This window comes from Bombus terrestris, chromosome 10, assembly GCF_910591885.1.
Source record: "Bombus terrestris chromosome 10, iyBomTerr1.2, whole genome shotgun sequence".
NCBI lineage: Eukaryota > Metazoa > Arthropoda > Insecta > Hymenoptera > Apidae > Bombus > Bombus terrestris.
The window spans coordinates 10,039,471-10,060,326 of record NC_063278.1 but is presented as its reverse complement, the minus strand read 5'-3'; the positions used below and the strand labels follow the sequence as shown (position 1 = coordinate 10,060,326).

Genomic DNA, 20,856 nt, shown 5'->3' with positions numbered 1-20,856 from the left:
TAGAGACTATTATGACTGTTGATAATTTTGGATCTTAATTGTTGAAATAATAATAAAGGAATATTAAGATTGCACTTAGAATCTATATTAAAATAGTTATAGATTTATTTGATAAATGATTTGCAAGATATTCGCGCGCGTCTTGTAACATTTGCATTCTTCTCAGCATTCTTTTTGTCTCACCATCTTCCATACCAGACTACCAACGGAACAGTTACATTCCTTTGTTTTCGAGACACCACGCACACATATACTTCCACACACTCATATTCACACACGTGTATCACTACTACGCGGCTAATCTAGTCTAGCACACAAAATTATACGTATCTCAATAATGACCACGGAATTAATAAAAAGAAATGAACGTCACAATATGTGAAATGAAGAGACTTACAACGACGCGAAAACTTCTAACAAGCAACTTTTTTTTTATTTGGTAGACTATTTATAACCAATTCTCATTGAGAATTATAAGTAAATTATTTTGACGTGGTACTGTAACTAATAAGCAACTTTTATATAAAGAAGTTGGCAAGAAGGTAGTTCAGAAGTCGACGAGTTTAGAAAGAAGAGTACCAAGTCAACTACTAATCGAACACGATAGAACCAATAGTGGAACCTTAACGTATGTAGATATAGAGCTTGTTCTTTAAATTAGTAATACGACGCTGACTGCAACATGAGGCATAGCATTCGGTTTGAATATCGATAGGTAGAGCGATAGGTTGAATCCAACAGTACGTCTAACGTGACTTACGAATGCACGTCGTTTTATGATATTAGCATGAGACTCTTAACGAAGGTTCGGGACTTATCGGTCGATTAGTTCGATGAATACTTGGAAACAGAGGGAAAGGGCTTCTCAGGCTCGTTACCGAGAAATTTCGAGAAACAATTGGTACTTGAACGAAATCGCATTACGAGAACACGTTCGACTAAAGTCTAACGAGCTCGTTTAAAGAATTTTTGCCGGGATAATATTTTTAACGGAGTGCGTAATATGTTACCGACAGGCCGCATTTAAAATTCCACTGTAATATATTAACATAGCCTGCGTGCACCATATCGCTCTTCGTTCTTTACGGGAATATAATTTTCCAACCGGCTAACGAATCTAATTGCTACTCACCGACGAGGAAGAAATGATTCACCGGGGATTTTCGCCAGCCTCGTTAAACAATACGCGACCGGTTTCAACTTAAATTCCGACGTCCATAAGAACGGATATAAAAATAACTCTCGACTATAACGAATACTTAAAGGATCAATATTTAACATCGTCGTTGTATTAATAATTAAATACCTAATGAAAAAGGAAAGAGAGAGAAACAAGTACGAAGTTTCCGTGTGGTAACTTTCGCGGGAGATATCCATCGAAACGATTTGCGGGAACAAATCGCAGGTGCGACGATTTCTTCGCGTAAAACTTCTCTTTGATGAAAATTCAAAGAATCAATTACCAGAATATTAGGAAAAAGAGGAATTCATATCCTCCTTCCTGTTGAAGCTTCTTTCACTATCGAATCTCAAGCAGACACAGCCACAATCTCCCACGAACACCGTCAAGCGATCGAGAGATACGCGATAATCGAAGGGGTAGGACAGCAGAAAGGTTGGAGAAAAAAGTCTGGCGATCATCGACGAACTAATTCCAGTTCTCGAACGGAAACTTTCCTTCTTTCAGAATCCTTCGGCGCGGCTTATTAGCTTCGACATCGCCGTGAATAATTTCGTAGCTCGTGCGGAAGGAATCTCTTCTCCGTTGCCGATAAAAAAACGAGGATCGATTCGAGGCTGATCGAACAGAGGATTACAGAAGGAGGGAAGGGGGAGGGTGATGGGAAAAGAAAATGAAACGCGTACACGCGGAGAGAAAACCGAAAGAAATGAAAAAAGTTCGTCGGTTAAGAAGTTAATCGGTAGTCAGGCTACGATAACGAACAGCTAGCAGTCAGGTGATGCCTGTCGCGCATCAATCGATCGAGATGGACCCTCGACCTACTTCGTCTGATAATTATCAGCCGGCTTAATAAAATCCCTCGACCCTCGAACGAACCGGATTTAATTGGCGTACACGGCACGCTTCGACCGAAATTCACGGTCACCCGAAGGGGACACGATCGCGCCACGGAATCGAATTTTAATGAACGATCTCCGTACAGATCTCCGCCGTACGTTCCCCGATTATGAAAAAGATTATTTGAAGCGTGTTATTTCGTTTGTTATATCGCTGTATTACACGCGACAGGCGTAAAATAAATAGGAAACGGAAGGGAGAAAAATACGCATGCGAGAAATTTTATTTTTCTCGATAACAGGCGAGAGGGGGGAACGTCGAGTTAGAAAAAGAGCGAAATTGTGAGCCGAAAAATTTCCCTTTTCAGTTTCCAGCTGAAAGAAGGTTACCGCGTGGATTTTAATTTTTAGCCGGCAATTAAAAGGAAGTAGCAGAGGTCCCATAAACAGAGAGTAGAAAAAGAAAAGAACAGGCTGATGGGAAAGTTTGTCACGACTGGCCGGCGGAAACGAACTTAAGGAAAGGGCCTGCCATTAAAATGCTAAACAGCCCAAGGTTTTGAGGCGATCTCGTCGTCGACGTGGCACGTACCAAGACACGTTTCGTACACTCGAAATATAATTGTGGGGTCGGAGCCACGCGGCCACGGTCCCGCGCATTATTAATATTATGCTAATTTAATATCGCGGAGCACGGCCGCCGGCGCGGCGGTCGACGTCTCTTTAAAGTCACATCCCGACCTAGCCGACTGCGTGTAACGAATTTCATATCGCGTTAACGCGCCCGGCGAAACACTTGTTTAATAACCACTCGCATATTAAACAAAGCGAAAAGACACAACCGCGGAATTAACCGACGATAGAAGCGGATCGCGATGGCAAAAACCAGCTTCCAGTTCGGCGAACCGTCGATCGTGCCTCTTTGATGTCAGGACCGCAATTTGAATATTAATACTAGCCCCGCACATTGTTAATTGTCTGCGCTACCGCGGTTCTATACCGTAGAGACTGATTATCGTGGAAATTTCCGAATTAATTGCCGCCGAGACATTTGTTACTCGAGTCGCAATCGAAAAGCGATATTTTCCTTCTATTTTAATTCGTCTAAGGATCAATTAACCGTGGAACGATATCACGAAACAAAGTTTACTATCAAGTTCCCCGCTATTTCATCCTTTTATCCCTCCCGTGTTTTCTCTCGAGGTTTGCTCTGCCTATTGTTTGTTTTAAAAACAACCAACGCAAACACGTGAGTACACGCTGCCGGTCTTAAATGTGTTTGGAAACGGTTGAACCGCAGTGGAGAGACTGTAAAGGGGAGGATAACGGTGTTCACGACCTGACAGACGGACCGCTTTCAACCTCTGATTTCAGTCAGTTACAGGGAAGGATCCACAGAGAAGGCTTTGTAATATACAAACGAAAACCGATTCTTCAAGAAACGCATGAATTTTAAAAATCATGCTTACTTGTACGTAGACCACGGACATTCATGGGACATTTTACAGAGATGTTAAAAATAGAATTATTCCTACAAAACGATTAAATTAATGACAAGATTATAGTATGTAAATATCTATTTAAATTCTATTTCTTTTCTCGTGGAATATGAATTTGCATAAACGTGCGCAGTTTACTTATAAAACACATGGGAATTTATCAGACGCGTACAATTTTAGAGAAACGATTGGAACGTTACTCGAAGCCAGAGATCTCAATCGGCGACGTCTGATCACGCAGGCGATTATTCTACTTGCTCAACGCGGTAGAAAGGCGTTTTCAGCGGTTCGATATCGACAACGATGGTCGGAGGTCCTCTGTGTAAGCCACACGAAGTTACCTACGGTCAGCGTTACAACTATTAAAGCCGTTTCGACCCACTGCCATGGTAGTCGGGGCAACGGCAGAGAAAATTGCGGATAATTCGTACGGCTTACGCGAGACGAAGTTTCCCTGGCCAATTCGTGACAAAGAGAGCACGGACCTGGCTGGTTTACAACGCCGGCTACTGGCTTAATTCCTGGTTGAACGCGAGAGGCGGTTTAATACCACGTATTAGCTGCTTCGATGTCTGCTATTATTCGGACATCTTGGTCGAGCAGCAACGACTTTACGTTGGTAAATTATAGTATTAACGTGGTGTGGATTTTCATCGTGTCTGCGGCAAGGATTCTGTTATCTGGGATGCAGTATCTCGAATTTCACAGGTTAATTAATATGGAATTATTCTTCGTTTGCTATTGCGTGTTTGTATTATCTAGCAAATTATTAAATACAGAAACAACAGAAGAGTCTTGTGGAACAAGTTTCAATACGAAGATTACAAGGGTAATAAATAATTTGCACAGTTATTTCCGAAGAGTTGGAATCGATATTTTCTAAGAAATAATCTCAATAATCGAATTTAACGAACAGACAGCTTTGTTAAATATTGATTTGACAAGGTATTGGATTTAAAAATTGCTCCGACATGAGAAGTAAAAAATGTATTGGGTTGTCCGAATAGTGTCTTTCTTTTACAGACACGTCTTTTACAACGACGCATCCTTATACAAACATGAAACCTAATCTGTCGAACGCTGTGATCTTTATTTTGATAGAACAAAATGGGTCATACGTAATTTGATAAAATAATATAAAACGGAAAATATTGTGCATCCATTATTTCCTTATAAAACGAAAGAAACTTTCCAGACGACCTAATATAAAACATGTATATTGTTGAGAATTATGGATCTTAATTGTCGAAATAAAAGTAAAGCAACATTAGGGTCACACTTAGAATTCATATTAAAATAGTTTTAGATTTATTTAATAAATGATTTTCAGGATCTTCGTCGATATACTACTACGCCGCTAGTCTAGTCTAGCACACAAAATTATACATACCTCAATATAACTTATACTTTTCCCGTATGGCTTTCACATTTCAGTAGATTATAAATTCAGAAATTGAAAAGAACGTTTTTCATAATATACGATATAGAAGTACAAGAGAATAATTTCCAAATTGATATATCGAACGATCGCGACAAAGAGCTCGTCGATGTTCCAGACGTAGTATTTTTAATTCGCACGAGAAATAGCACGTAAGGAGATCCGGCTTTCATAGCGCGTCCCGATATTACGATCACGTACTCTCCTCTCATCCCCTGGTTCGTCGACGAATCTTTATGCACGGAATCGTTACCGCGCGCCCCACCACCCGTTAGCCCGCCTACCTTTTATTTCTTCACCGAGTTTCTTAGCTCACCTTTCCCGAGTTGCGAGTTGGAAAAGCGGACTGAAACGCGACGAGTCACCAGGGAAGGTTTTCATACGCTATGCTACCAGAAACGAAAGTATCCCGAAGAAACTTGCCGGCAAAGAGTATATTTAGTTTGGCAAGAATAATTTTTCGGAGGTATGTTGCCGTGGTAGATAAGTTCGAAATGTCATAACGTAGGGTGGAAACATTTTTCACTCGAACAGTCCCATGGCACGCTGTAATAAAGCCCGCAGGATTGGATTGTCCGACTTCGAAATTCCGCGAATATATTCTTGTATAGTGTGCTGTTGGCAAACGGTGAATTTGCTAATGTTACCGGGATACCAAATGCTTGCGGCGACCGCCTGACAATTGCGCAAGGATACCCAGGCGAACGATGTTTGTTCAACTCCGAGAACGATTGTACAGTGTATACCATTATCTTGGAAATGTCCGATGACATTCTGCGAACCGAAAACGATATTGAGGTTGTATCGCTTACGGCGGGACACTCTGCTTTCTATTTTTCCAAGGAAATATTTGGTCAGGAACGATATTTATTTCACACAACATATTGTGACAATGAAATAAATTAGCCTGTTTTCGTTCCTGTGTAAAAATCCACTCTATAACGATAGATGGTTAACGATTAATTGATATCAAAGAAAGTCTACAATTCTTCAAGATCATATCCTACTTCTCATAAATATTAGTTCGTCCGAAAAGTTTCTTTCGTTTTATGAGGAAGTAATAGACGCACAACGTTTTTCGTTTTATATTATTGTAGGATCCTTACTACAATTAGTTTATTTACAATAATGGATTAAACAGATGTTGATTAAACAGGAAACGATAGTTGTTTAACGTGAACCAATCACAATAACGTATTATAATTAAGACAACTAGATAATTAATTTGCAACTCTCGTCACCACAGACCCAACGCTCTCTCTCAAGCGGACCACACTCTCTCGACAACGCAATTCGCACTCCCTGACTTATCGATTTACACTCTCTGACTTCTCAACTAACACTGACTGTTAATTCGTTTTTGTCCTTCAGCAACCCCCTGGCCTTTCCGCAATCGCTTGTTTATAATTCGCCCGACACCCCCCAGGCCCCTCGTCCACGATACTACATTATTTTGTCGAATTACGTACGATCCATTTTGTTCTGTTGAGATAAACACCGCGACATTTCACAGACTTGGTTTCACGTTTGTATGAAGGTACACTGTTATAAAAAAACACGTTTGCGAAAGGAAGATACTTTTCGGACAACCTAATACAAATTTGCAAATTCACACGAGCTTCTTTTAATAAATTAGTCTACTTAGAAATGTATTATTTTCCTTTCCCGATATCCAACTAATTACACGAAGCTACTCTCGCACATGACGTATGCACAGGCTAATGGAACCTAACCTCGCAACTACCAATGATAAACGATCGTGCAATACTGTTGTGGATCTACGGCTCTGTGTCTTAAGCCACTTAAAACCGCGACAATTTCTTCCCCTGGGTGAATTTTAATCTTCAAAAAGCAAGCGGTTTCTGCGAGGCGCAAGCTCTCCGATTCAAATGCATTTTGTTGACTCTAGATCCCCTGATACGTTCACTGAGCAAACAGTGGCCGGTGGACGCATCTCGGCGAGTTTAGATACCGGCTGCGATATCCCCGATCCTATCCCGGCTCGTCAGGAGTTCCAGCAAACAGGCTGCCCTTCCTTCCGTTCCCCGAAGAGGCTTACACAGCGGTCTGCATTCATAATCATCGGTTTAGATCTGCGCCGCGGCGATGCATCCTCCGTGAAGGGATCTCGAGAACGGGCAGGGTGCAGACGCGCGTGTTCGTGCTGGCTGGCACAGGGGCAAATTCAGGCAGGGGCTGTTTAAGTGGCCGACGATAAGATAACGTCCGGAAGCCGGGTAACGGGCAATTAATTCGGGAGTAGCTTGGGTAAACAGTGGCGAGAAATTAAAAGCTATTTGTCACGGCTCCAGTAAGACCGAGAGAGGAGAGAGAGAGGGGGAAAGTGAAAGAGAAAGGGGAAGAGAAACGAAGGGGTTGTCCTCATGCTTTGAATTAAGATCGGCCTGATACCAGTCATACGCGAACAGAGCGTGTACGTGGAATTTCAACGGGGGTTTAACGGCTGCAGGTGCTCGGGAAAAAAGGAACAGAGACGGTAATGTCGTCATGGAATTTATCTACGATATTAATCTGTCCACGGGATAGGCTTTTGACATCGCGTGGACGATATATATCGTGGGAATGGAAAATTTTCGCGTGCTTCTTTATTTCGATGCAGATTCGGTTTTGGTTACGTCGTCAAGTTTTTTCTACAGATAATAAACATTGATGGATAGCGTACTTGAAAGAAACGTTAGAACGTAATGAAGTTATAAAGCTGTATGACGCGACGTCTGACCATACACGGAACTGTTCTACTTGGAAATGTATCGTTTCCATTATCGAGGGAAACGCATATTTTGATATTTTCCCTGGGAATTTCCTTCTGGGAATATTCGTAGAAAATGGTCGACCACAATAGAGCGCTAGAACGAGGTGCGGTTTTTCCACGATTAGGCCGCCTAACGATCCCTAAAGTTTCGCCGGCTTGTTTTTCCCGTATTTTCGTAGCTTTTTTGTTATTAGTCCGGCGGACGAGTCGCCGGAAAATTTATAGGAACGTTTACCTGCTAATTACGGCGCAGATGGTGGCCGGTTGGAGCAGCACAAAAGCGTTTCTCTCGAACGTTTCGCGCGACAGCCGCCACTTTAATGATCATTAAGTAGTTGGGATAAGCGGTCGCCACGATTCTTCCTCTGCTACCAACGCATCTCTAGTTTGATCTAATTTACGTATATTAGTCTGCACCATCGGACTTACCTGGAAAAACAACATTACCGTGTTATTGTTTTGGAAAGGTGTAATTAATAAATTAAAATAAATGGTAATTTAACTTTGTTACACGATCCTTAATTTTTATCGCGTACTCTCGCTCTCGGTTCAAAATAAGGCTTTTAACAAAATGAAGAAAGAGATTCAACGCATTTAAAGCGCAAGAAATTTCTTAGAATCAATTCATCGAATCGAATATGCTGAAACTATTTGTGTTCCATTTTAATTTTCTAAGGTCAGTCCTAAAATTTCTCGAAAAACGAAATCGACAGTAGAAAAACGAATGAACCGTGAAATTCTGCACGATCAAACATTGCATAACCAATTTATTCTCGTTCAAACTTCCATTCAAACGCCTGAGCTTCGCTAAAACCCACATTGCAAAGAAGATCCATCTACAGATCTGAGTTATGGATATGCCAGGCAACCAAAATCGCCTAAGCAGCATCGTAAACGGGGGGGATCGCGTCGCGCCGGAGCCACGGACGATTTAAACGGCGGCGTTGGGTCTGGTGATCGATGGGGAACAATAAAGCACGATGCGGTTAATAATCGCGGGAGCGCGAGCGGCCCGCGAGATAATGGCCGAGAAAATTCCGTTAGCGTGCCTGTGCATCGTCAAGAATAATAAAATTCGAATAACGCGCCGCGCGGTAAAGTGCGCGAAACAAACTCCCTTCCTCTCCCTCTCCCCCGCTACAGTTCATTTCGTGCATTTTCATACGATAATTATACGTGTGCCGCGTGACATGGGTAAATTCGCATAAAAATGGCCGCAATGAAAAGGCATACGCGACCAGAGAGCTCATCTCGGGAAACGAAATCGTTCCTCGGTTGCCAGTACTGCGTTCAAAGGGTTAAAACTTTAAAACCTGGGAATTATATTCGTTCCAACTTCACTCGACCATCGTAAAAGTTCACCGTTGGAAATTGTATTTTTTTCTATGAATATTTGACGTACTCTTCATTTATTTTCCGGGAGGGAGGAGGCAGAGGAGGAGCAGGAACAGGAGGAGGAGGAGGAAGAGGAGGGGCAGAAGGGGGATGAAGGACTGTAATTCTGTGAAATTTGCACAAGTGAAAAAGGGCGCGATGCATGTGTGGTGTACGTATTGCAAAGTACAACCTGTCTGGTAACGGAATGAAAAAAAAAAAATTTTCACCGGGGTATTTTGAAGTTCGATATTTTCGAGCATGCTATCGAATCAAATGGAATGGGTTCCAACACCTCTCGACCAAGCGCTCATATTTGTTCCACCCCTTTTTAAGTGCCAGGCCGGCGCCATCCACGCGATCAAAGAAAAACCAGGGGAAAAAAAGGGTGGAAAAAATTGCAGTGAAATCCAAGGCCACCTCTAGCCGTGTTCACACAATTCGACGAAAGGCGTTCCGGAATCACGGCGTCGTCCTTTCGAGCGTCCACTTTTAAATCGTCGAGCGCGAAACGTTCTAATTAGAGAATTTTGGCCAGCTATGTCGGGGCGTGGACGCAAACTACGAACCGTCTTTTCCGGCCCGCCGGGAACCTGCAATTTTGCAATTCGAGAACAGTGTCCCTTTACCGGAAAACGTGCCCGGTCGCGTGATGCCAGCCCAAGAAAAATTGCCAGCCTTGTGATCACTGGATTTATCCTGGGAACAGTAGCGCGCGATCACAGCTGCCTGTGATTACTCCTCGTTAACCGATCTTCACACTTTCCCGTAGGTGTGTCGCGTGTTTTTGTTAACGTGATTACAGATCGGATCCTTCGCGTGCTCGTGTTTTCAGGTAAATCGTGAAAAAAGATTGAAACTCGAAGCAAACACAATTCGATGAATATCAAGCCACCTCTTACAATATCCATCGAATATAAAAATGATATTAATCTTCTATTATTAAAATTGTATATTTCTTCTTGCATACGAGTGGAGCGTTGTACGAGAAATCGTGGAAAAAGATTAAAACTCGTAGCGAACCAAATTCAAAGAATATCCAGCCACCTCTTACAATTTTCACGGAATATAAAAATCTATCATATTTGTAACACCCGAAGTCAAAAGCATTATGATTGCATAATAAATCATCTTTTATTATCAGAAATGTATATTCCGTCTTCCATACAAATCTCTCTTTGTCCAACCCTAAACCCTTCTCAAACCCAACAAATCCTCCTTTCGTCATTAACTACACCTGAACCACTCTCGAAGGAAAACTCTGAGAGGGGAATCCACGGCACACGTGCGTTCCCATTGGAGAAATTCGCCGGATGGTCGGAAGCAATAACTTAAACATCGTCGAGCACCGGCTTAAAAGGGGAACGTCGAGCCAATTGATTGACCGATGCATGATTCAGTGGCACGTAAGTGGCGCTAGCCGACTGGAAATTGCCTGCGTGAGAGGTCTCGACTGCTCCCCGGTCGCGGGTGAAAGATGACAGCCTGCTCGGGCCGGACATGAAGAATTCACGTTGCTCCAGTTTCGCGGCCTATTCCATAAATAATGGACCGGCGCTTGCGGTTAGAAGCGAGCCTACTTTCTAATCGAGCCTCGCGAGCAACCGATGCCGCCTTCGCCAGCGGAACACGCGATAAACCGACTATAACTACCGTCACTCTTTGTCCATGCCCCGATCAGGCTTATGAATATGTCTCGGTTATAATGTCAACAACTATCCCTCTTGCTCTAAGGGTAATGTGATAGGATCGATGCTTTCGTGTTGGATATTAGGGTAATTTTTTGAAAAAATCTGTAGCGATTGCGTGCAAGGATAGTTCGTGTAAATATTTAGGATTCTCGTGTTCGGACAAACAACGTGACACTGACAATAAAAGAAACATGTACTAGATTGTCCGAAAAGTTTCTTTCGTTTTATGAGGAAATAATAGACGCGCAACGTTTTTCGTTTTATATTATTTTCTCGAATTACGTACGATTCATTTTGTTATGTTGAGATAAACACCGCGATATTTCACAGACTTGGTTTCACGCTTATGTAAAGGTGCACTGTTATAAAAAACATTGTTTGCGAAAGAAAGACATTTTCCGGACAACCTAATAATTTGTATCGATAGATTTTTTCGGTATCGTTCTTTTTGAGGTAATTATCGAGGAAGAAAATATTAAATTTGACAATTAAATGTGATTTCACTTGTTGAAATGCCACGAACACAAGAAGCTGAATCGTCGCTTTCGTATAACTTGCTTTTTACATCTCCGGCGGAGGTTTAAAGGAAGATAAAACAACTAATTACAGATAAAACAAGATAGATATCCTTTTATAAAGTGTCGTAATCCATCATAAACCTTTCGACGTTATTTCGATCCAAGACAGAAGACGAGAATGTCGCGTAATGACACGGTGTTCGCGGTTAAGTAGATTCGTATGAGGAAATTAGATGAAACCGTTTGAGGGAGTGGCGACAATGTTGCGGCTATCACGGCGAGTATAATGAACGCCTGCTAATAGCAGCCCTAGTAGCAAGGTGTATAATTAACGCGTCGGCCATCGTCCAGGGTTTTTGTGGCGCGTTTCATCGACGTCGTCGCGTGGTCTACACGCTCCGGCTTAGCCTACACGAGCGATCTCCTTCTACTGCAAGGCATAAAATTTCATTTCCCGATCCTATCTATATGCAACTTCGGTAACAAGGTACTTTCAGTCAAACGTAATACGGAACAATTTAACTTGTAAAACACTAAAATTAGTTTCATACAGCCATACGAGTAATTAGTCCGAAACAACATCCTTCCAAGTCGCTGCCCGTTATCTTCTTCCCTGTCAGATAAACACGGTCGCGAGATTCCTCGACTGCTTCCTTGTTCTTTCCGCTCTAGACGTTGTACTTTCGTCCCCTACCACGAAATTATCCTCGCTGCTAGCAATCTGACGATATCTTTATCGCTTTGAAAAAGCTCCGAAAAACCACACGCCATATACACTGTCCGCGATTTAATCGACGTAGCGGAGGGACGTTTTGTCCCGGCTGCCGTTTAAATAAAACACCCTGAACGAATAGGCTTGTACCGAGGTCGGTGAAACGCGCGACGCGGCACGCTCGGATTGTCCGTCTCCATTCAAAGCGATCATGAATTCAGATCCGGGGAAATCCAATAACGCGGGTAGCGTCGGCCGCTTGTCGCCGCTATTGATTAAAGATTAAGTATTAAAGCCGCGACGCGCAATATCAATCAGCCTACATTGTCGTCGGAAGCAATATATGTGTCACCAGCGTAACAGCCACGGTCCACGCCGCTAAATAAATTCGAGGACGCAAGGCGCTATCCTCCTGCCTCGCTCTCCCTTTCGCCCTCTCTCTCTCTCTCTCTCTCTTTCTCTTACACACACACACACAAGCGTATACTCTATGTCCGTATCTCTCGTTATTAACATTAATCCGACACGTTCGATGTATCGTATTAATCGATACCAGAACATCGCGTGTCCGCGTCGATCGCTGGCATTGCAAAACGATCGATTTGAACAGTGTGCCACCGATTCGAGAGTGGAATTGTTCTGGAATGGTTAATTGTTTTCGAATTTTGCCAGTGAGAAGCAGATTTACGTTGTACTTTTCGGGCTGAATTTTTCATCATTTTTACCTTGTCCTTTTGCGTAGGATATACATTTTTTATAGCGGACGGACTATAAACTATATGGAAGCTATATACTGAAAGATAGTAGAACGCAAGCTTGACGCGATGCTTGTTGCTCGATTCTATTAGTATCGATTTCCACGCTATTTTAAGTTCACAACGACACCGCGGAAAAGTGTCCATTTACCTTAGAATCCTCTTCGTCACACGAACCTTAGTTCTTCGACGTATTCTTCCGATCGTCACGCAACTTGTTTCTCCATTCAGATCACCCACTGTCCGTTGAACAACCCTCGTATTTATTCCGAGGCAGAATTCTGGAAACTCGATCGATTCGCAGTTTTTTCACGGACGATTTGGGAACGACGACGACGACGATAAAATAGAGAGGAAAAAACGGTGACGGAAAGACGAAAGAAGAAACGATCCTCCTCCCCTGGCGTGTGCAGTGTGTTTAAGGTCTTTTATTTCCAGCGCGACGTCCGCGGTTAGAAAACAAAAGGCACGGGTTGGCAGATCAAAGAGCAGAGGAAACTCCACTCACAGAGTTCTCCTTTTCTCTCCCCGTTCCTCTGTTTGCTCTCTTTGCAACGTTTTCCTCGTTTCCATCGCACTTTTTCATCCGATTCTCTGTCTCTGCCTCTTCCATCCCCGATGACTGTCCTTTCCCTGGTCTCTGCGGATCGACAATATTTTGGCTGCAAGGAAGACCGGTTTTACATAAACTGAGGAAGGCAAACAGAGAAAATAACGGGTGAGTCGCGAAACAAGGCGAAACCAGCGGCAAAAGGATCCGCCGATACTAGTAGCTTTTATCCCACAACCTTTAAACCCTTCGATTTTTCGTCTCCAAAATTCCTTCATCTCCTTCTCCTTCCTGTCCTCCTTCTTTCCTCCCCGTGTAGCTTCCCGAACTGCCTTCCTGGTTACGCTGCCATTATCCTTTCGCCGATAGTTTATTACGGTCGACGACACAGAATCGAATCATCTTTAGTCTCGAAAATTCGGCGATTATTGATGCATAATGTTAACATTTTCGATTCTCCCGCTCTCTCGTCGATTAATTTTTAACTATAATTTTCCTTTAGATTATCTCTTTTTCTTTTTCACCGTTTCACGATTCGTCATATTTTTGTTTGCTTGTGAAAAAAGAAAGAAAGGGAATTACAGTAGTTCGGAGAAGGTAAGTCTTCGTGCGCGCGGAACATCGAACGAGACAGTCGAATTCACGCGATTCGAAACGCTTTACGATGGAGCCCGATACGAACTACGATATTCGAGCCACGCCCGGCGACTTTTGCACAAAAATGGTAATAATAATTTCAGAACGTATAAGCAAGCCATAAAGGCACGCTTTACGAGCGGGCAACGCGCCATTATTCACGGATGCGAACGATTTTTAATACGAGCGGCGACCATTGTTTAGCACACGCCAGCTGTCTATAAATAATTTTATCGTTTATTCATCCGTGCCGGGTTATCCGAACTACCCTGTGAATGTTAACAATTGCCCGGCGATATTCAGCCGGCTGTATCTACGAAATTTATCACTTACAACGAATTCGTATCTGAGAATTGAAATTTCAAGCGACAACCACTCGCCCCTCCAAATGCTATAACTCGTTTTATATACGCGTATACAAATACATATCTTTTAAATATTACGAGATTGCAGCGATTCCATTTAAATTACATCCACTTGTCTTCTATTTCGTTCGTATAATAACCGTAATGATAGCGTGGAATCGATTACGAAACGACGAACGGTATTATTAACGATTATCGGTTAAAAATGCCAACGTATCTCGTAAAAAAAAAAGATTGATTTGCAAGTACAAAAAGTTACATCAGTGCTATCGAACTGTGAATCTCGTCTCACGTGCACATTACTTTCGCCATTCGATAAATGCACGAATCGATGATACTTGACAGAGAAGCGAATCAAACGCTGGGTTATCGCGTACAGTTGATTTAAATCGATGCGATGTACCAGCCAGCACGATCTGGCGTAATTAATGCGCCGTATTATTTATGAAAATCGTGCGTCGTTATTTATAATTAAATCGAGAGCGTCTCTGTGAATTGTAGACAGAGGGGCGATGAGAGAGGCGAAAGAGGAGAAGATCGGAGAGCGAATAGATGATCGATGAGGAACACGCTCGTCGCATTACAAGTTTTATGAATTCGAAAAAGGAAATAACGATTATTGGCTGGGAAAACGTTCCGGGAAATTTACAGGCGACGTTTCCTGTTTGCCCCGCCGGCGGTGCCACGACAAATTTCGAGCACACGAAAAGAGCAATCCATACTACTGAAAGATCGAAGTTACCATAGGAAAAAAAAAAAAAAGAAACAGCTGAAAATTTTTAAATCTATGTGTTTGCCCGGATTTTATTGCCTCTCATATTTGTTTTATTCTCGCGCGAATTTTTATCGTTAATAAACGTGCCTCCGATAATTGGAATAATCCTAATAATCTCGTAACGTGTGGCGCAAACCGTTTTTCATTGTTTCGCGCCTCGACACCTATCATGACGACCAATGAAGCGCGTTTTATCGCCTGAAAATTAATCCCATCCAAGTTATCCCCCCCCCCCGTCGATTTTCTCTGCGTACACAACTAATTCGCTCGGACTTGTATCAATCGATTCGAACCTTCTAAATGTTGTTCGTTAATATAGAATCTTCGTTAATCTCTGGCAGTGTGTGTTTCATTTAGAAATTACCAAGATAGGAAATCCATTAAAACGTCAATTTGGGATGGGCAAGCATTCGGCGCCGGTATAACACGTTCGAGAGAGGGAAAAGGAAAAGGAGAGAAACGATCAGAAAAATGGAATACTCCGGGGAGATGGGTGGGAGAAAGGGTGGTTGGGGGAGGAGGGAGGATTGGAAGATTCGGTCTGGTAACGAGCGTCAAATCTGGAAATGAAGCAATTTCCATCGGTCGAACTCTTACCCTCCGGCTCTCGAGGTTCCCGGAATCGAAAAACATTTTACAATTACCAGCCGCGAGAATCTCCGTCATGGTTCTCGATCAGCGATAACCCAATTAGCGGAATATTATTTTTTGCACCTGCGAAGCTCTGTCACTCTGGGAAAGTCGACTTCGTTGTCGTTGATCCAACATTTTCAACGAGGTTACTCGAAAACGCGGACGTTTTCAAACTTTCGATCCCTGTGACTCGCCGCTCTCCTCGTGTTAGCAATCGAAATTAAATCAGCCTCCATAACCTGGTTACTCATGTTGAAAAATGACGAGTTCCGTCAGTTTCTCTTTTTTTTTTCTTTTCTTTTTTTCTCCAACATTTCACTCCGTTAAACATTTATTGAAACGGTTTTCGTGTAGTTGGCAGAAATTTTTCACATCGATTTCTGCAGAGTATTTCGCCGGAAATTTGTCTACTTTCCGCGTCTGTACGTCGATAGGAGAAAAGAGAGTGGATGCATTGTTGAAAACTATTACGACTGTGGTGATTTGAAGTAAACTACGTGATACGAGAATTCGCGAGAATTTGGAAAAACTAGAGTCTAGGAAAGTGTTGGAGCACACAACGAAACTAGAATCTACGGATACGGTACCGAAGAAATTATTTAAACCGATAAGAAGGAAACCAACGTTTCCAGAGATTCGGTTGAAAATTTCCGATTTTCAAACGTTTCATTAATTAGTCAGCACGAAAGATTTAATCTTAACAGTTTACCTGTATATTCACGCAGCAGAAACCGCTTGAAAATATATCTACGATAGCATATTTTCTCCACTCGATGCATTTCCGTGGCAATGCAAGCACGCAGCACCGTCGACACGACAATGCTTTCAATCTGGAAATTCTTTGGCTGCGGAGGAAACGGCCGAACGCGATTAAATCGAACAGCAAGAAAGCTGTGTGCGGCCGCGAAAAGATCGATCGTCGCGAGGTTTACGCCGTTCCATCCATAAGAATCGATGAATTCCCGTTCGATCGCGGTTTCCACTCCCTTTTATTCGTTCGTCGAAAAATACATTAAGCCCAATGTGTCGAACCAAGAAGACTGGTACACGAACGAAGTTACATGAAACGACGGAAACGATACGCAGCTGAAAGCCGTGCGGACTAACGAGTCGGTTTATGAACTCGCCGACTTCACGAGCCGTATACGGCGAAGAAAAACGCGTCTACGAAATGAAGAACGCGGCGAGAGATCCGTGGTTGAGATACCGCACGGTTGTAAAGCGTTTATTCCGCGTGATACACGAGGTTGCTGGTTTCTCCTTATCGCGAACAGCCGGGAAAGTGTTGCTGTCGAGGAGCAGGGGGATTAAGTGGCGCCTTTTATTCTAGAATTGAATTGTACGATCGTGGAAGCTCGTATAAACGCCACTTTATAAGGGCTCCGGTTGATTTGTTGTTTAAGGGCGGTTTTAAGAATAACTTCTTATTTTTATCGTTCTATTTTTTGCTCTATGATATCGACAACGACGAGGTTAAAATTCAAAGGGGAAATCTCTGTTCTCTATGTACGCGTTATGCGACACTCTCGTGGTAAATGCAATAGACGTTCGTTTCGAATGGAAAAGAGAGGTTCGAAGATGAATTGTTAAGGAAGAGTATAGAAAATGTAGGAGAAGTTAAAACAGAGCACTTCGATTATGTCATTGGTCGGCAAATTTTATCGCATATTATATATAAATAACGGAATTTCTTTTTCTTGAACTATTCTAAATCAAATTTGATGGGATGGCATGCACCTTTAAATTAGAGGAAACCTCAATATTCATGCAATCGATCGATTTAAATTATTCGAACGTTTCGAGAGATTCGAAATTTTCCACGAATAGACTAAAAGGCTGACGTGATAATTCTCCTGTTCTTTACCGATTGTTCCCGATCGTCGATGATATTTTTTGCACGCGTACCGGCGCCGCCCCCTCGAGCCGAAGTCGATCAAATTTATACACGGGCGATTGCCAAAAGCAAAGCAAACACGCCACGTGCGGGCCGAGATTGAATTAAAATCGAATGGCCGGCGAATCAATGAGTCAACAAATCGATGCATACGAAACGCGATTACGGAATATAAAACGAGCGAATGCTTTTCGCGCGCATAAAATTCATTCTTCCCTGGAATATTCATTGGTCGACTCCGGGAAAAAAATGTTTAAAAAACGGAAACGAACGCGAAAAAGCTAAACGAGCAATCGCTGCAACGTGTAAAATAAAAGAAGAACGAACGTGCTACGGTTGTGCGTTTACAATCGACGAATAGGAACAGTCGCCCCAACACCCGGCGTAATCGAAAGATATCGCTTATTTATGAAAATTATGCAAATAGACGGCACCTCGGTCGCCCACCTCCCTTCGCTCATTCGATTTATATAGAGGCGATCCTGGCGAATAATCGATCTAGAGAAGCTGGAAATTCCGGGCTACCGCGATAATATTTCTTTCCGCCAATAAACGCCGGCCGATGGGGGTAAATTTATTCTTTGTTAACAAACATCGCGATAAAATCGTCGGTGCGTATTTTGTACCAGTTACGATTATCAATTTTAAAGCCTGCAAACTCCTTTCCTGCAAAATTACTATTTTTTTGATTTTTGCCACGTAAAGAAATTCGTAAAATTCCTTCGTTCGGAAATTACATATATATAATACATTGGCCGAACGATTTTCATCAGCGCAAACTTTATCATGGCACGCTATCGATAATGACTAGTGGAGGGAGTCGAAGTCAGGCACCGACGCCAGACCTACCCTAAACGACCGCCTAAAGGTTGCGGTTAACCGAGGCCAGGTGAGCGGACGTATCCGCAAGATGGGAATCGATTTAACGAGACCAATGCCGAACAATCATTTCCTAAAATCGTCGAAATCATCGGAGAATCCTCTGAACAGATTTTCTCCAACCAAATGAATATCCAACTTTTTTACGCGTTTCGCTATTTTCTTTTTTATTTTATACTTTCTTATTCGGCAATTTTTATTCACCAGGCTGCACATTCGTCGCGAGCAATTCATTGAATAAGATAACTCACAAAGCTTAGACGCGTAACAGCTCGGAGATAACGGAACATCTCTCATAATTCCACTGTCCTTTAGCCGTCCAATCCTCCCGAGGTTGGAGACGCAGAGTTATCTGAGAAATTTCGCTATTATCTCAAAAACTGAACTTTCTAATCCGCGAATTCTCGGTGGTGTTTTCAAAACGAAGAAATTCTATTAACCGTCGGAGGGTGGGTCAATTGTAATTCATACAATTATTTGGCATTTATATTTTCTAATTGTCTTGTTATTGTGGTATAGTAACAACCTATCTTATCATTTAACTAAATTTTATTATTCCGAAAGCGTAAGAGGACTTCTCCTTCGGCTATTCGTCTTGTCGCTAGAAAAAGATCGCACACTCGTCGACAGCATTTGTCTGCCGAGGGTTACGACATTTCTGACAAAACCACAGAAACTATCTACGTTGCAGTAGGAGAGATCGTTCACGCGAACTATCACTCCAAGCGTAATTTAATGCAGTCGAGTCTTTTTGAAGTTTAGGTAAAGAGAACTAAGATAAGCGCGTGACTTGTAGAAGAAGTGCGTTTTCATTTGTTAAAATTCTACTACAGACTAATGTATTAGGTTGTCCGAAAAGTTTCTTTCCTTTTATGAGGAAATAATAGACGCACAATGTTTCTTGTTTTATATTATTTCGTCGAATTACGTACGATCCATTTTGTTCTGTTGAGATAAACACCACGACATTTCACAAACTCGTTTGTATGAAGGTGCATTGTTGTAAAAAACACGTTTGCGAAAGAAAAAGACTTTCCGGACAATCTAATAGAAAAAATGATTGAAATTAGGTAAGTTGTTGGGGGATGGATACTCGAATTTCCTCATTTAATTTTTTTAAGAGAAGAAGTAATTGGCGAATGTATGTTTCGAAGAAGGAGACAGACCATTGTCTACGTACCGGGCACATCAGCCAGCGACAGATCCTCAATGATCGCGTGCGAAGTTCGAATGCCGGACTAATCGCTCGCGGACAACAAAATAAAAAAGCGCGCTGAGTCTAAGGAAAGGAAAGAATGGTATGCTAGTCTCAAAAAATTCCGCGTCGTTGGGTTTTCCTTGGTTATAAACGATCGCCGATTAATTAACACTTTTGTCAATACCATCTAATGACAAAATCCGCAATCGCTTAGTTGCCAATCCAATAATTGATCTCATTTCTCAACTGTTCAAAATCAAGTTCATCTTCATTTCAACTAATTTTACTTCCGAAAACCATTTTTTAATGTTTTTAAATCGTAATACTTTTGCCACGATCGTCGAATCCGAATTAACGTTGAACTTCTTGGATAGTTGTTGGATAGATAGATGTTGGATAGTTTCGGAGGGATGTGGGATTAAATATTTTATGTCCATTTTGAAGTCTAACAGTTTACGCTTCTTAACAAAGAATATAAAGAGCTAAGGAACCGATTTACGAACCAATATTGCATTCTCATCAATTGGAGATCTCGAAATCTAGCATAAACAGGGACTGTCGCCTCTCGCTCGCTGGAGTTGCAGCACGGAACGCCGTGACGACTGAGAGTCGCTTCTCGAGTACAAAGGATTAAACTATTTCCAAATACTCGATGGCTTTGTGATCGTATTATTGCGCTGCAACGATCTCTTCCATTCTTTCGCTAGTACCAAGTAAGTACCAACGAACAGAATAATACCAAGAGAGATCCGTAAAATTCCTTCGTAGAAAATCTATAAGCCAATCCAATGGCGCATCCCACAACTCGTTAACCTCTGTTGTGTAAGCGAGCCGTCGTGTACACGGCGTGTACGAGAGGCCCAGTATCAAAGCGTTGATAGTTAGACCATGCACACAGGAAGGAGGGAAGAGGGTGGAGAAGCGTGGCCAACGGCGAGAGCTAACGTCGAGAGGCAACGTCGGAAGGGGGTTGAAGAGGAAGACGACGAAGGGGCAGCTCGTCCCCGGTTCGAGAGCATCAGAACAGAAGAGAGAGAGAGAGAGAGAGAATGGGTTGCCTCGACTAATCTACATCGTGGGCTCGCATTATATCCAGTTTGCACGTAGTTCGAAGATAGCCGGAATACGTTGTATCGTCTGTAGGCTG

General features: G+C 42.4%; 1 protein-coding gene across 2 annotated transcripts in view; it reads right to left on the bottom strand.

Moving 5' to 3' along the window:
- The window catches only part of LOC100643455 (beta-1-syntrophin), a 348,794-nt gene that overhangs the window by 200,128 nt on the left and 127,810 nt on the right, over positions 1 to 20,856 (bottom strand). The window lies entirely within an intron of this gene.